Source organism: Pseudorca crassidens, chromosome 9 (assembly GCF_039906515.1).
Source record: "Pseudorca crassidens isolate mPseCra1 chromosome 9, mPseCra1.hap1, whole genome shotgun sequence".
In the NCBI taxonomy this organism is placed as follows: Eukaryota; Metazoa; Chordata; class Mammalia; order Artiodactyla; family Delphinidae; genus Pseudorca; species Pseudorca crassidens.
The window spans coordinates 14,349,314-14,364,035 of NC_090304.1; the positions used below are offsets into that span (position 1 = coordinate 14,349,314).

Consider the following 14,722-nt stretch of genomic DNA (forward strand, 5'->3'; position numbering starts at 1 on the left):
GGGATCTGCAGCGTCACACATGTGGAGGGCAGAGTCACACATATGCAAATACACACCTACATCTATCCGTTTATCCGTCTATCTGTTTAGTGGTGATCAACCCTGACCACCTGAAATCCCCCATCCCCTACCTTCCCATCCCCCACCTGGTGCAATTTTACCCTCCTCCCTGCCCCATACACACCTAAGGGACTTGTGGCAATGTCTGAAGATATTTTTGGTTGTCACAACCGTGAGGGGAGGGTGCTATTGGCATCTAGTGGGTAGAGACCAGGGACACTGCTAAATATCCTACAAAGCCCCCACGACAAAACCTTATCTGGCCCCAAATGTCAATAGCGCGACGTTGAAGAGCCCTGGTCTAGTCAGTGCTACTAAACACATACACCTGAAGTTGCTTAGGATTAAATTGACCTTGGTGATTATGACAAAGTAGGGAAATTGAAAAGTACTCTCGAGGGACTTCCCTGGTGGTCCGGTGGTTAAGAATCTGCCTTCCAATGCAGGGGACGTGGGTTTGATCCCTGGTTGGTGAACTAAGGTCCCACATGCCGCGGGGCAGCTAAGCCTGTGAGCCGCAATTAGGGAGCCTGCGTGCCGCAACTACAGAGCCCACACGCTCTGGAGCTGGTGTGCAGCCACTGCTGGGCCCATGCACCACAATGAGAGAGAAGCCCTCGCGCTGAAACGAGAAGCCTGAGCGCCACAAATAAGACCCAACGCAGCCCAAAATAAAATAAATAAATAAAAAAGAATACTCTCGAGAGGGTTGACTGCTTATCCACCAGTATTTATTTAGTTACCAGTTATATCTGACCCATTTCCAATGATGATTTCAGCTCACCACAAAAGCACACACAAGACAGTTAAAGAGATTTTTAAAAGATCAGAAACCATTGAGACAGAGGGGAGAAAGAACATACATTCAACTTCTGCTAGTCACTGGGGATTTTCTGTCATAATTCTTTAAAAATCACACTGATATGTCTCCTCTCCTTATTTAAGTATTTTGTTGGTACAAGCCAGGTTTTCATTTATTCCAGCCCAGTAAGAATTGGAAAAAAAACTCCAATAGTTACCTCCCTGCCTCAGTGAAGAGGCAGGACCCTCAGGTTTTCAGGCAGTGTTCAAATCTTCTTTAGAGTGACCTTTTAAGAGACAATAGGGTTAGTTTTCAGCCTGGAGTAGAAAAAAGGACAGTGTGAAGGACAGGTGGCGGGTGGGGGGGACTGGATGAGAAAGCTGTTCCAGTAGTTGTTTGGGGGGCCGGGTCATTATGTTGTTTGAAATACTGTCGAATTCCAGAATATCAGAGACAATCATATGCAAATACAGGTACCAAAACCTTAATATCTAGGGTATGGCATGTACTATGTTACTACAAAACTATAAAATAAGAAAATGCAGAAGAAACTTCTTTATTCTCTAATATATAATGCTTCCCTATGATACTACAATATATAATGCCTCTGTTATATTTCTCCTATATTTACAGTATCTCTGCATTAGACTGATAGTCCTTATAGGGAGATAGCTGTTTTGTTATTTTGTATGACATTTTACATTCTCTAATAGAATCCCTATATTAATTAAATATTTTCTGTCCAACAAAAGTTATTTAGATTCCTACCTCCTAACCTACACACACACACACACACAGTAAATGTAAAAAATAGAAACCATAAAAATACGAGAAGAAAATTGTAGGTATTTTTCTAATCTTGGACTTTGTTTTTTGTTTTTTTTGCGGTACACGGGCCTCTCACTGTTGTGGCCTCTCCCGTTGCGGAGCACAGGCTCCGGACGCACAGGCTCAGTGGCCATGGCTCACGGGCCCAGCCGCTCCGTGGCATGTGGGATCTTCCCGGACCGGGGCACGAACCCGTGTCCCCTGCATCGACAGGCGGACTCTCAACCACTGCGCCACCAGGGAAGCCCTAATCTTGGACTTTGGATGACCTCTTGAAGCATGGGCAGAAGGGAGGAATATATAGGAAAACACTGACAGGTTTGACTGCTTATATAAAAATTAAAAACTGTACTCCAATATTTAATAAAATTTGAGATTTACAACTTTGCTCAACAGGGTTTTGATGACTACTAAATGCTTTCTGGAGGGTAACTAGGTGGTCGGAGAACAAACTCTAAGTCATTGTGCACCTGCTATTATTATTACGTCATTCACGTCTGAAAGTTGAACAGTTTACTTCAAAGGAGATTCTGATGGTGAACTTTGAATTCTCAGTTTATTTCTGGGATCTTCACTAACTTATACTGTTATCTTTTTTCTTTAGCATTTATGCCAGTTAGCCTTTTCAAAAATCCTACAGAGTATTATATGTATTTTATGTATGAGAAACACCAGGGTTCAGGAGGCCTAAATGTTTGTCTAAGGCCACACAGCTAGTGAGCGTCTAGTGAGTGCCCCACGTCAGGCACACTATGAGCTTGAGAAAGACCCACAGAAATATATCACAACCTTAAGTCACCCTGAGACTCCTTGGACGCCATATGCCACATCTGCACTGACCAGGTATTGGGACTCGACGTGTTCACCTTCTCTAGTTACATTAACTCAGAAAATGAATTTGAAGGCACAGGAAAAGATATGTTATGTGGTTCCGTGTGCCAGACACTGTGCTAAGCACCTTCCGTGAATTATTTCATTCAACTTTCTCAACAGCCCTACAAAGTAGGTATTAATAGCTGCATTTTACAAGATAGGAAAACTAAGGCTCTGAAAGGTTAAGTAATTTGCCTAAAGTGCCTTAGCTGAGAAGGAGTGATACTTCTTGGGTGTGGGAATCCACGGCTACTTGGTTCCACTGCTCTTCACCACCTTAGAGTGAGGAAGGGTACGTAAATGCAAACGTGGTCCAACAATGAACCACAAGCTAGAGAATTTTTTCATAGAGTTTGATAGTTATATGCGTATTAGACAATTACTTGGTTATACTATTTTAATTACGTGTAAATATCTAAAACATGAGTTTGCATGACACTGATTTCTGACTGCTATTCAAACATCTTAGTAACCAAGCACCTTCTAGTACAAGAAGTTCAGGGGCTTTCATCGTCTAAAGTTGGGTTGATAAACGACAGCCCATGGGCCCAATCCTGCCTACCCCCTGGTTTTTTGAGGCCCACGAGCTAAGAATGTATTAACGTTTCTTTTAATGGGTGAAAAAAGAGGAATATTTTCTGACACATGAAAGGTACATAGAATTCAAATGTCAGGGCCCATAAATAAAGGCTTTATTAGAACACAGCCAGGCTCATTTGTTTATATATTTTCTATGGCTGCTTCTGTGTTACTACTGCATAGAGTTGAGAAGTTGTGAGAGAGACTGTATGGTCTGCAAAGTCTAGATATTTCCTATCCAGGTTACTACAGAAAAAAGTCTGCTGACTCCTGTTCTATAGCATTTACATATTCAGGCACAATTTGAGTTTCTGAGTTTTTTCTATGAAATTTTGAAACATTTTAAAGTTTTTTTTCTTTCTTTTTTTTTTTTTCCCCCAGCAAGAACACTAAAATAGTCTTGCTCTGAAAAAATTTTGACAGCCTGGGCTGATTTGAAATGACACCATTAGATTATGGTCCAGTGCCTAGTGGGTCCTGCTTGAAAGGCCTCCGCCTTCACTCATCTTTTAGATACACTAGAGTTATCTCTAGACTGTAAAGCTGCGTCTTACTACCTGAGCAGTCCTTCCTTTATTCATACTGACTGTGTTATGGGTTTAGTTTCACAACATTATGAGTTTATCCATCCAGGCTTCTTCTTCTTCTTTTTTTTTTCAACCAGGCTTCTTGAATCATTTATAGGGATTTTCATTTTCGATCTCAAACTCTTACACACTTTCTTTGCTGTGAATTTTTTTAAATGTAAAGCTCAGGGTACTAAATGGCCTACACATATAAAACAAAGCCCGTACTTTTATTTAGTTTTTAGCTTTAAGAAATCAAAAATCTAAAAAATTGCTTTCTCTTGAGAAACGAAACTTAATTTTGCAGGTCACAGAAGTAAGAAAATGCCTGCATGTCCAAGGATCTCAAAGCACCTCTGGTGGAAATACATAACAAGGTAAAGAACGTCTATTTATTTTTAAATACTGTTTATTTCTTGGAGGAATTAGTATTTAATGGAAAAGATGTGACAAGTAACAAATAGAGCCCAAGGCTATTTCTGGTTCTGTCATTGACTCACTTTGACTTTGGGCAGATCATCTCACCACTGTTGCTCTTTATCTGCAAAAACTGGACTTCATGTCTATGGGAGTTGCATGGCTAATCAATGCCTGGAAAATGCGTAGTGGCAGATGCTACAAAAGTGCTGAGCCTTAAAAACAAAACCACCCCCACCCCCCATTTGTATTCAGTTGAGGTTCGGGCTTATTGTTATTTAACATTCGGAGGCCAACAGTACGTTAAGTCCAGCGTGCTACACAGAACAGATAATATCACTGTCCAGCAGGGATTTTTTTTTTAATCTAAGATTTTGGACTTTTTTTTCTTTATTGTGGTTGGGGGTTGTTTTAGAATCTAGTAGTATTTCCATACAAAAACATTCAGCTCTAAGTTGAAAACTATCGATTTGAAAATCTAAATAACCCCCCTGCAGGGGGATAAATAAATAAATAAATAAAAGCCCTCCCCGCCCCGCCAAGAAATCTCTCAAAACAAGAATTCTTCTGATGTTTTTTTCCTCCCTGCAGTTCTCCATGTTACAGTCCTTGGAGGTAGAATAGGCATAAAATACTTTCACTAATAAAATATGACAAACCGCCGGATTATACGTGGCTGATTCCCAGCGACTGCCCTGCTACACAAAGCAGAAAAGTAAATGCCATCATCCCCCTTAGAACAAAAGAACTTAGGAATAAAAAACATGGAGAGGGGGGAGAAAGCAGCAATAAATAAAGGTGAGCGAAGGATCCCGTCCCCCGCCCCTCCCCGAAGCGAGTGTGGGACTAAGTACGGCTAATAAAGTGGTTCAAGGGTAGTTATTTGGAAAGGGGGCGGGGTGGCGAGGGGAGGGAGCGGGCGAGCGGCGGCCGGGGATTGCATGTTGCATTCGACTTGAGGTTGCATCTTTCTCCTGTTGCCTGGACCACGCTCTCCCATTGCAGTGCTTCCCCATCGCTTCTCTCCGTCCCTGCCCTCGCGGCTTTATTTCCCCCCTTCCAACTGCTGTTGCACTGGAGGGAGTTGGGGCCGCTCCGGAGCCCCTGTGCAGCTCCTGCGACGGGAGGGGGAGTTGGGCTCGGGCCGCTGAGTTGGGGGGGCCGCAGCGGGCTCCGGCCTCGCCTCGGCTGCAGCTACACGGGTGCCGAGCTGCAGCGCTGCACGGGGCCCATCATTGCGGCGGCCCCGGAGTTTGGCCGCCGCCGCTCCTTGTTCAGCCCCATCACCGCCGCCGCCGCTGCACTGGAGTTTGGCTGCTGCTGCCCTACTTCACTCTAGTTTAGTTTCACTCACTTTACATCCGGGTTTTTTCCCTAGGCAATGGGGACCGCAGCACACCCCGTTCCTTAGGCAAAGTGAAATAAATTCGCCGCACCGACACGTCAAGTAGTCCGCCCGCCCGAGCGCCGCCGCGGGCCCCCACCGCCCCTCCCGCCGCCGCCCCGTCGCCCCTGGGGGGGAACCGCGCGCCCCATGAAGCCATGGGAGGAGGCGCGGGGGCCTGGGCCGGCCGCCGTACAACTCCGCCCGGCGGCCCCCTCCCTCCCCGCCGTTCCCCTCTACCCCGGCGCCTCCTCTCCCCCCGCCCTCGTCCCCGCTTTCCCAGCCCCAGTCCCTCTCGCCCGGCTCTCGGGAGCGGCGGGGGCGCGCACGGCGGCGGCGGGCCGGCGGGGCCGCGCGGCGGGCTCCCGCGCGGGCGAGTGTGTCTGGGCCTGGGCGGAGGGATCCCCGGGCTGAGGCGGCGGAGGTGCTGCGGCCCGGGGCCGGGTGGTGAATGGGCTGGTGGTGCTCGCTGCTGCTGCTGAGAGGAGGAGGAGGAGGATGAAGAGTTGGGCTTGTTTGTCTCCCACAGTTTCTCTCCTGCTGCTCTGATTTTCCCCCCACATTCCGGCCCGGGGCCTGTGTGTCTCTCCTGGAGGAGGAGGAGGATCCAGTTCCTCCCCCCACCCCCTCCTCCCCACCCCCCCTTGCCTGGGGAAGAGGAGGAAAGAAACAGCCCAGAGAGAGAGGGAGAGAGAGAGAGTGAGTGAGAGAGAGAGGGGGAGAAGAGGAGAGGAGGAGGAGGAGGAGGAGGGAGAAGGGAACAACCTACCATCTTAACACACTAATATCTAAAAAGTGCGAGAGGCCCAGAGCAGCAGCAGAAGCAGCAGCAGCAGCTCCAGCTTCTTCCCTCCCTCCCCATGAAGAAGAGTTCCCTCCTCCTCCTCCTCCTGCTTCTCCTGCTCAGAGTTCCTGCCTCCAGCTGCCAGGGGGGACAGCCAGCCAGCAGCAGGAGGGTGCAGTATCCCAGCTTTTCCATTCTCTCTTCTCCTCACTCTCCTCTCTTTTTTTTTCTGGAGTAGCTCTATTTCCCCTCCCTCCCCCCTTCCCCTTCCCCCTCCCCCCTCCCTCCTCTCTCTCTCTCTCTCTCTCTCTCTCTCTCTCTTTCTGTCTCTCTCTCTGTCTCTCTCTCTCTGTCTTGTCTCTGGTGTTTGTCTCTGGGAGGTACAGGGTCTGCTTGCTTGGAGTTTGTTTTGGGGGGAGGGAGGGGGAGGGGAGGGGTGTGTGGGAGGGAGGAGGGAAAGGGGGGTGTTCTCGGCAGGACCCCCTCAGTCAACTTGAGATTTGAGCAATAACTTCCCCTTCGGGGCGCCCCCCTGCGTGCCCTTCCTATTCCTCCCCCCATAAAAAAAAGACAATGGAAAAACCTTGTCTCCCCCTTCCTCCCCTCTGCCCTCCACCCCTCCCCAGGATAAATTGGAAGTAAGTTTATGAGCAGCTTCGGGAGCCTGGGCGCTGAGTGCTGGGCCGGAGCGGGTGACAGAGGCGGCGCACCGGGGGTGGCGGGGAGGGGGCGTCACATTGTCCCGGCGGGGGGCCGGGGAGGGGGCCGCCGGCGTGGGCGGGGGGCGCGGAGCCTCGTCCGCCCCCTTGGGCTCTCCCTCCGCCCAGGGGTGGTCGCCGGGGCTCTTTCACTACCCCCTCCCCCCAGGATGATGTCGGGGGGAAGTTTTTATTATGGTTATTTATTTAATTTTTTTTTTTTTTGAAAACCATCTTGTTTGGTGACTGAGGGATCTGGTTTAAAAAAAAAAAAAAGCTGCGGCTGCTGCCGCTGCCGGGCCCGAGTGTGTGTGTGTGTGTGTGTGTGTGTGTATGTGTATGTGTGTGTTGGTGCATTTGTCTTGGGTGGCCGGAGCAGCGTTGGGGAAATTCCGCTTATTCTTCTTCTTCTGCAACTTGTTATTCCGGAGAGTGTGCCAGCACCCCTCACCCCGGGGCCGGTCCTCCCGCACTCGCCCCCGCATCCCGCGGCCGCGGGGCGCCCCCGGGACCCTGCGCTGGCCGGGGCCGCCAGGCCGCTCCAAGAGGGGCCGCAGCCGCCCCTCCCCCGCCCGCGCCCCCGCCGGGGGGAGGGGCGCGCGGAGTGGGACTCTTTCCGTTTGGTCCAGCCCCGTCGTGCACGCAGTTCCCAACACTTCTCGTCATCCTCTCTTTGGTCTCTTTATTCTGCTGAGCGGTGCTGTTAGGATTTCTTTTTTTCCCCTGACCACGTTCGCGATGGTGGGTAGCAGCAAGGTGGCCCTGTCACGGGAGGGGTTGATGTCGAGATTGGGCACCGGGGGAAGAATGTCTCCTTTCAACTTTGTGACTTGCACCCCCGGAGAAGGCCACACGCCGGTTGTGGGGTGCAGATGTGCTGAGAGTGATTTCTAAGTAGTTGAGTTGTTGAGATGAGGGGTACGGCTGCTAATGGTAGGCAGGTTTTGTTTTTATTGGTGAATCTGGTGTCATCATATTCCGGTCATATGTTGAAATATTCTTTGTTTAGGTCTTGAAGTAGAGGATCTTACTTTTCACGTCCACATTGTTTTGTTTTTAAATGATGTCTCTGCAAGTGTGGCTTTCTAGAATTTCAAATGTGAGTTAAGGTCCGGGGGTATGCGGGCCTCAGCACTGGCCTTGACAGTGAACTTTGTGACTCTGTTTTGGATTGCAAAGATTTGCCCCATAACTGGGGTGCGAGCTGTGCATTTTTGTTAATAGTAGGTGTCAGGAATGTAGATGCTTGAGGTGAGGACGTTAGAGAAGGAAGAACATTTATATATTAATAATTGATAGCTGAATATTAGAAACAGATTAATTTGGGCTGATGAAATTTTTTTTTTAAAGCAGTTATGCACTCTAGGAAACCTTTTCATAGGCACACTTTTTAGGGGTTCTTTAGGGCACAGAGCTTGAATATCTCCTTTTAGAGAGGTTACTCACCAACGTCTGTAGCTTCATTGAGGGCCTGATAAGGGGACTGAAACTGGGGCTATGACATCTGAGTGTACTTTTCAGTGTTTATGTTGTTTGTTTACATCTGATGTTCACTCAAGTTTGGGCAGTGGAAATAAATAGGTCAGATTTTCTTTTGGTTTTTGAAGACTAGCTCTCTCCCCCTCCCCCTCCCCTTTTTTTCAAGTTTCACAATTTACTTGGTTTCACAGCGTTGTAGGAAACTGTTACTACATTTTTACTGGAAATACTATTATTCATTTTGATTTTGGTAAGTTCTTTTCTATTCTTTTTTCTGTCTCTGTATATGGAATCTACATCGTGGGCTCAAAACTGGCTTATTAAGGGCCATTTAAAATGTCTGAAGAATGCACTTTAAAATCTCAGGACACATCTTTTGATGGCAAAGAGGAAATTTTTGTGTGCAGTTATGCTCATGTTTATGAAAAAAATTTCTGCACTTAAAACTTTTGTAGATATACAACTATCCTTAAATGAAGAGCATAGTAGTAGTGCAGAAAATTCGCAAAACACAAACTTTTGGCTAACATGTTAAAAATATTCCAGGTGTTTTTCTTTATGTCATACTTTTGCTTGTCTTAACATAATAGTATTTGCAATATGACTGGCATTGCTTGGATGGTCTTAATAGTCTTTTCCTTGAGTGCTTCTAAAGGCTTTTTAACATAGTTTTTAGCTAATTTTGCAAGCTTTATTTAAACATGTTGCACTTTGAACTCTGGCGGGTCTTTATGGAACTGGAAAAGTAATCAATTAAGACTCCTGCCTATGCCAGATTTTATTTTTAAGAGGTATAAGTGATGGATGGGGCCCTATTTCTTTTAGCTGTGAAGGGTCCATCCTTTTTCCCATTCAGTCATCTGGAAAGAGCTGCGTCAGAAATAGTCTTCTTCTGCTTACATGAAGAACTCTAAATGCTATCCAGCAGGAGGTGCTGCAGCAAGATAAAGGAAATCTATGACTTTTGAGGGTCTTGCTACTTATTACAGCTCTACTTAGCATCAACTAAGCAACAGGATTAACACCTTAAAGTTCCAGAAAGATTTTGAGTAAGTCTATTGAAAAGTTCCATTTGCTTTTTACCTGCTTACAATATTACACAAAGTAGATTGCTTATTGTGGATAGCTTAAGGATGCTGCCCTGAGGTACAGAGTGCTGTTAGAATTATTTTAGTTTGAAGAGGGGTTATTCCCATATTGGTGAGTGGGGTGTTGAACACATTTTTAAAAATTATGTGCAATGGATGGCTATAAACAAAAGTAGTTGGTATGACTTGGGACTTTAGGCTTTATGGTCATCCCTATAATGTTAATACAAGTGGGATGTAGAGTACTTGAACTATTGGAAAGGGAGATACTGTATGGAAAAATTTTTAGACTTTTTGTGTTTTTTTCCTCCAGTCTATGGACAGTGATCCTAATAGATAAATTCTTAGGCTCTCGGCGTTATAAATACATATGGTTGATGTATTGGAGTTGGCCTCCAAAGACTGAGATTCTTGAGCTAGAAGTAAAGTTCTGTCTGTGGGTATGGGTCATTGCTGATATGTCCCTTAGTAACACTTAACAATAACTGCATAAAGATGAAAGTATTTTTGTAGCATTTATAGCACATGTCCTTTGAAAGTCTGTTAGTGTTAGGTGAATTGATTTATCACTGGAAATATCATGCTACTGTGGCGGCTTGTAAAGTTTTATGTCAAAGTTTAAAAACTTGGGAATGTGTAGAAAATTTGATGAATCTGCCTTGAATTTTGTTTGTTTTTTAGGAATAATACTGTACTTTTTTCTCAATAAGATCAAATGAGATAATACATGTGAAAGTGCTTTGTAAATTGTCAGAAACCATGCACATGTTAAGTTGTTGAGATAGGTGGCTAATTAATACATGGACAGAAGCTTCTGTCTTTAAAATACTAGCTTTCTCCATATCATTTGGGAAATGAGTGCATTAAAAGTGCACCCAGAACACTTTATGAATTTTTTTTTTAAATACTGCTGTGGTTACCAAAAAGCTCTTTGTTACAGTTTTGAAGCTTTGTTTAAAAAATGCTGCCTAGGCAGTTTCCCTTAATTCAAAAAAAAGATCATTTTTCCTTTTGTAGATCCTGTGAAATGTGTATTCCCTGTTAAAGTTTTTGTTCATTTCACCATTGATGTGATAGTAGTTGATTTTAGTGATTATTTAAGTTCCCGGATTCTTCTATAGACTCTTATTAACACACAGAGTAACAGATGTCACAGTTAATATTTTGATTGTTTTGACTGATCCTGCTAACATTCTGAAATATTCTTACTAACTAAACCTTTCAAACTTGTTTCAAAGTGAAAAAGACATATTTGTATGCATTAGTATTAGGTACGTGTGTGTATCATTTTTGTTTTTCTAATTTAGAGGGATGCGTGAGGAAATGACTACTCAAATCTAGAGGAGTGCACTGAAATATTTTTTGTGTAAAAATAACCCAGAAGTTTAAAACTCAGAACTTTGAGTTCTGGCCTTCTTAATAGACTCTGCTCACCTATTTGGACTAAGGTAAAATGACATATAGATAATTGGGAGTTCCTATGTTTATGAGCATATCAAAAGATAGAGTACCCTAAATTTTAGAATTGACTGCTCTTTATGAAATAACCTCAATTAGAAATGAAATGTAGAAACTTGCTTCGGTGAAGGGTGAGAAAAACATTTAACTTTAGATAAAAATGAAACCTCTCAGGGTAATATTAACGTTTTCATCCTGCAGACGGTGAATACTAAAGCTTTTATTGAGGAAATGCTGACATTAAGGTTATATTAATGTGCTTTTAAATTTTGTATCCTTAGTATTTTATTGCCAAAGTCTTTTGTATTTAATTAGTATTGAAAGGGAGAAAAGGAAGGGATTAAAGTTTTAGGTCTCTGACCTTTGACAGAATTCCTTTATATCTATATTCAGAGCTGAATTCTTGTTTGAATTTTCATATTAATTTGTCATGGGAAATATTAATGATTTATGTTGACTTCTCAGAACTTTTGTACATGGGCTTTTTTTGTAGGCCCTAAGTATTCTTTAGGAGCATAGCGGTGTGTTTTGATCACTTTAACTTTACCAGGTGTGTATTTTTGCTGCTTTGTGGTGTTTTGTTTTGTTTTGTTTTTAAAGAGGTAATATATTAACACTGCATTAAAAGTATTGTAGATAATTATTTCTTAAATAGCATATGTTTCCTTCTTTGTATATTTGTGTGTATATGTGGCCACACTGTTTTGTAGGCTTTCATATCATCGTATTTGTGTACTGAATTTCTGAACAGTTATCTTTTGTGAGAATGCTGAAATAGACCTTTAAGAATAACTTTTATATTGCTTGTCTATCAGTTGAGTCCTAAACTGGGATGGTGGTGAACTCTTCCCTTTTAGAGATAATATTATGTGAGTTTCAGTCATCCTTTGGGCTTTTCTAAGGCAACTTTCTTACACTGGACACTTGTTTGGCAGTTTGAATGCCTCTCTGCTTCTCTCCCTCCAATACACTGCGAACTGTACACCCCCCACCCCCTTGCTAAATACAAAATAGTGAGCGGGTCTCGGCTGAAGGAAACTATTCTTTCCTATATTTTGGAATCATCTGTGGAAATGTTTTTCTGCTTTTTAAAGTAGACAAAAAAGTGAACCGGTAATTTGGAACTAGGAAAGGGATGGGGCCTAACAGGTTGATGATCTAGGCTTTATTTTGACTCTGTTTGTGGGCCTAGGGGAGAAAAATAACTTAAACACAGAAGCCAGAAAGATGGGTTTTGTTTTATTGTTTTGGCTGCATTGAGAATACAAACTGTCAGTACTTGAGGAGAAGGAGCAGCAGAAAGGAATTGATTTTTTTCTGCTGCAGATCCAAGTATTGTTAACCATGTGCATCTCTAAAGCAGCATACTTAGGTATTAAACAGTAGTTGATTCTTTTATTCAGTTAACAGTCAGAACCCTAAACTTTTGTTTTTTTAAATTTTAAATAAGTACCCAAAACTTCAGAGTTAATGACAATAATTTCCTGATAAAAGTGGGTGATAGTAACCATGGCAACTGCTATCTCTGGCCTTATGGACAGTATGTTGTATTGATGAAGCTTCAGATCCTATAGTAGCCTGTCACTTTTATGGTGAAATGTAGTAGCTTGTGTTGCAGGTGATTTTTAGCTGGATTATGTTAAATTTGTGTGCCAGCTTATCTTTCCTTGTTAGGAATTTCTTGGACTGTATTCCACAGCATGTTTGTGAAGGTGCTGTTGCCTGAAAATAACCCACCACCTGTGTTAGGCCTCCTGATGCAGATTGCACTTAGTTCTTTCCCAGCCTCCTCCTTCAGTCTTGCAGAAAATAGGGGTGTGTGTAGAAACTATATACATAAATTACAGCTCAAAGTTGTCTACTTGGGTTTGGACATGTTATTGATTGCTTAAAAAAAAATTTTTTTTTTTTTTTTTGAAGACGTCAGTGGATGAGAGAAATGGAATTTTTTTCCCCTGAGTGTTCTTTTCACACGTGTGTGTGAAATGAAGGGTGAGGAGTGGAGGGGGTAAATATTGAGTAAGGACTTGACAAAAGAGGAACTTAAGTATTATTCGTTTTTTTGTTGTTGTGTGTGTGTGTGATGGTGGTATGTGTATAGCTATAAGAATACATTTCCTAATGGGTAGTATTAAAGTACGGGAAATGTTTTCTTATGAGAATTTCCTTCAAGAAAAACTATTCATAAAAACATAACTTGAAAGAGTGTTAAGAGAAAAGCTGGTAAAACAATTAAAACTTTTTTGGGGGGTGGGGAATAGAAAGCTTTGAAACTGATCAGACTTTAAAAAATTGTTTTAAAAATTGTGTCTTTAAATATAATTTAAAAATTGTAACACATCTTTTTGCTTTTTAAGGATTTCTTTTATATGCTTATCCTGTATAAGGTTTTTCTAACGTGAAAATGTTGATCTAAATGTTAATTGATACTTTTTCCAGTATATGCTAAAGAATCTGTGCTAGGGCAGAGAACAACCAAATTTTATCTGGATTTGACTAGGCCCTGATAGTAAGATCTAGTCAGATTGTGCTAGATAGTTCAGTTTCTTGAAACTTACTGTGATAGGGGGAAGTGGTTTACTTACTACAAGTCCCAAGATGCATTGCGGTTTTTGCCTAACTCCAGAATAGAGCATTGCATGCTGGGACCTGTAGTTGATTTAAACAGTACAGGGAACCCTTCTCTCCTGTCTACTCCATTTTATACACAGCTTCCCAAGCCTCTAAGAACTTTCTGCTAAGTAAAGTTTGATTGCTAATATCATGGTTATTACGCTGCTGATATTCTAAAGTGGGTCTTCAGAAACACCCTAGTGTATTAGTTTACCTTAGATGAGTTTGCTGTTTTTTTAAGTCAGTTACTGTAAGATTTACATGTAAAATAGCGTACGTGTGTATATAGAGTCAAAACTTGACTTCGCAGTTGTAAATTTTTTTTGTCTGTGACGATATAGGTCCCTATAATTACAGCATTAACTGATTGCTAGTGTGGGCATTAGAATTAGAAGACTATTATTGTGGGGCCGGATATGTATGCTGTTCTCTTTTCTTTGAATGGGGACAATTATTCAGTAAAGTTGGACGGAAGGGTATTTTTGGTGCCAGTATTTAAGCTCAGAGTTTTTTATTCTTCTGTAATGATTGTCAACATCTTGAATCTCAGTATTCTTTAAATGGAAGACAGACTCCTGAAAATAAATGTGATTTTAGTGTAAATTTAATACTCAAAGGTATAGGCTGGAAGGTAGAGAAAAAGGGAAGGTTTCTTTAATAATTTGTTTATATTTTCATTTGTAAACTTAAAATTTCTGTCCTTTTGAGAGTTCTAATACTTTCACTTTATTAACTACTGTCAGTGTTGTTGCGGGGATTAAACGTTAAAATCTGTGAAAGTGATTAGCACAGTTCCTGGCCCATAATGAAGGCTCAGTAAATGTTTATAGAGTTAGCAATAGTGGTAGTAGTAGTGGTTATTGTTATTTTAAAAAATATTATGCTTTACATTTTTAACTCTCTTTTTACATTATTACTTGATCAGAAACCCAGGATGTTCTAACAAGGCCTTGAGATTTTTGGCCTATGGTAATGATGTGGCAATTCCCTGGAATTTTTTGCTGTACTTAAAATGTCTTTGCACCTCAGTTTCTCCCTCAGTGATAGATGCCTGAGGTCAGACAACCAGCCAGTAGCAGAATTTTCACCAGGA

The 14,722-nt window shown here is 42.7% G+C and overlaps 1 protein-coding gene across 33 annotated transcripts in view; it reads left to right on the plus strand.

Annotated features, from left to right (window-relative positions):
* The first annotated feature begins 4,900 nt into the window (after positions 1 to 4,900).
* The window catches only part of PHF21A (PHD finger protein 21A), a 189,951-nt gene continuing 180,129 nt past the window's right edge, over positions 4,901 to 14,722 (plus strand). For 4 of the 33 annotated variants that reach the window (XM_067749259.1, XM_067749261.1, XM_067749250.1 and 1 more), the window contains exon 1: positions 5,915 to 6,465. The gene's annotated coding sequence lies outside the window, so the exon portion shown is untranslated. The other 29 variants (XM_067749254.1, XM_067749256.1, XM_067749255.1 and 26 more) reach the window with 17 other exon arrangements.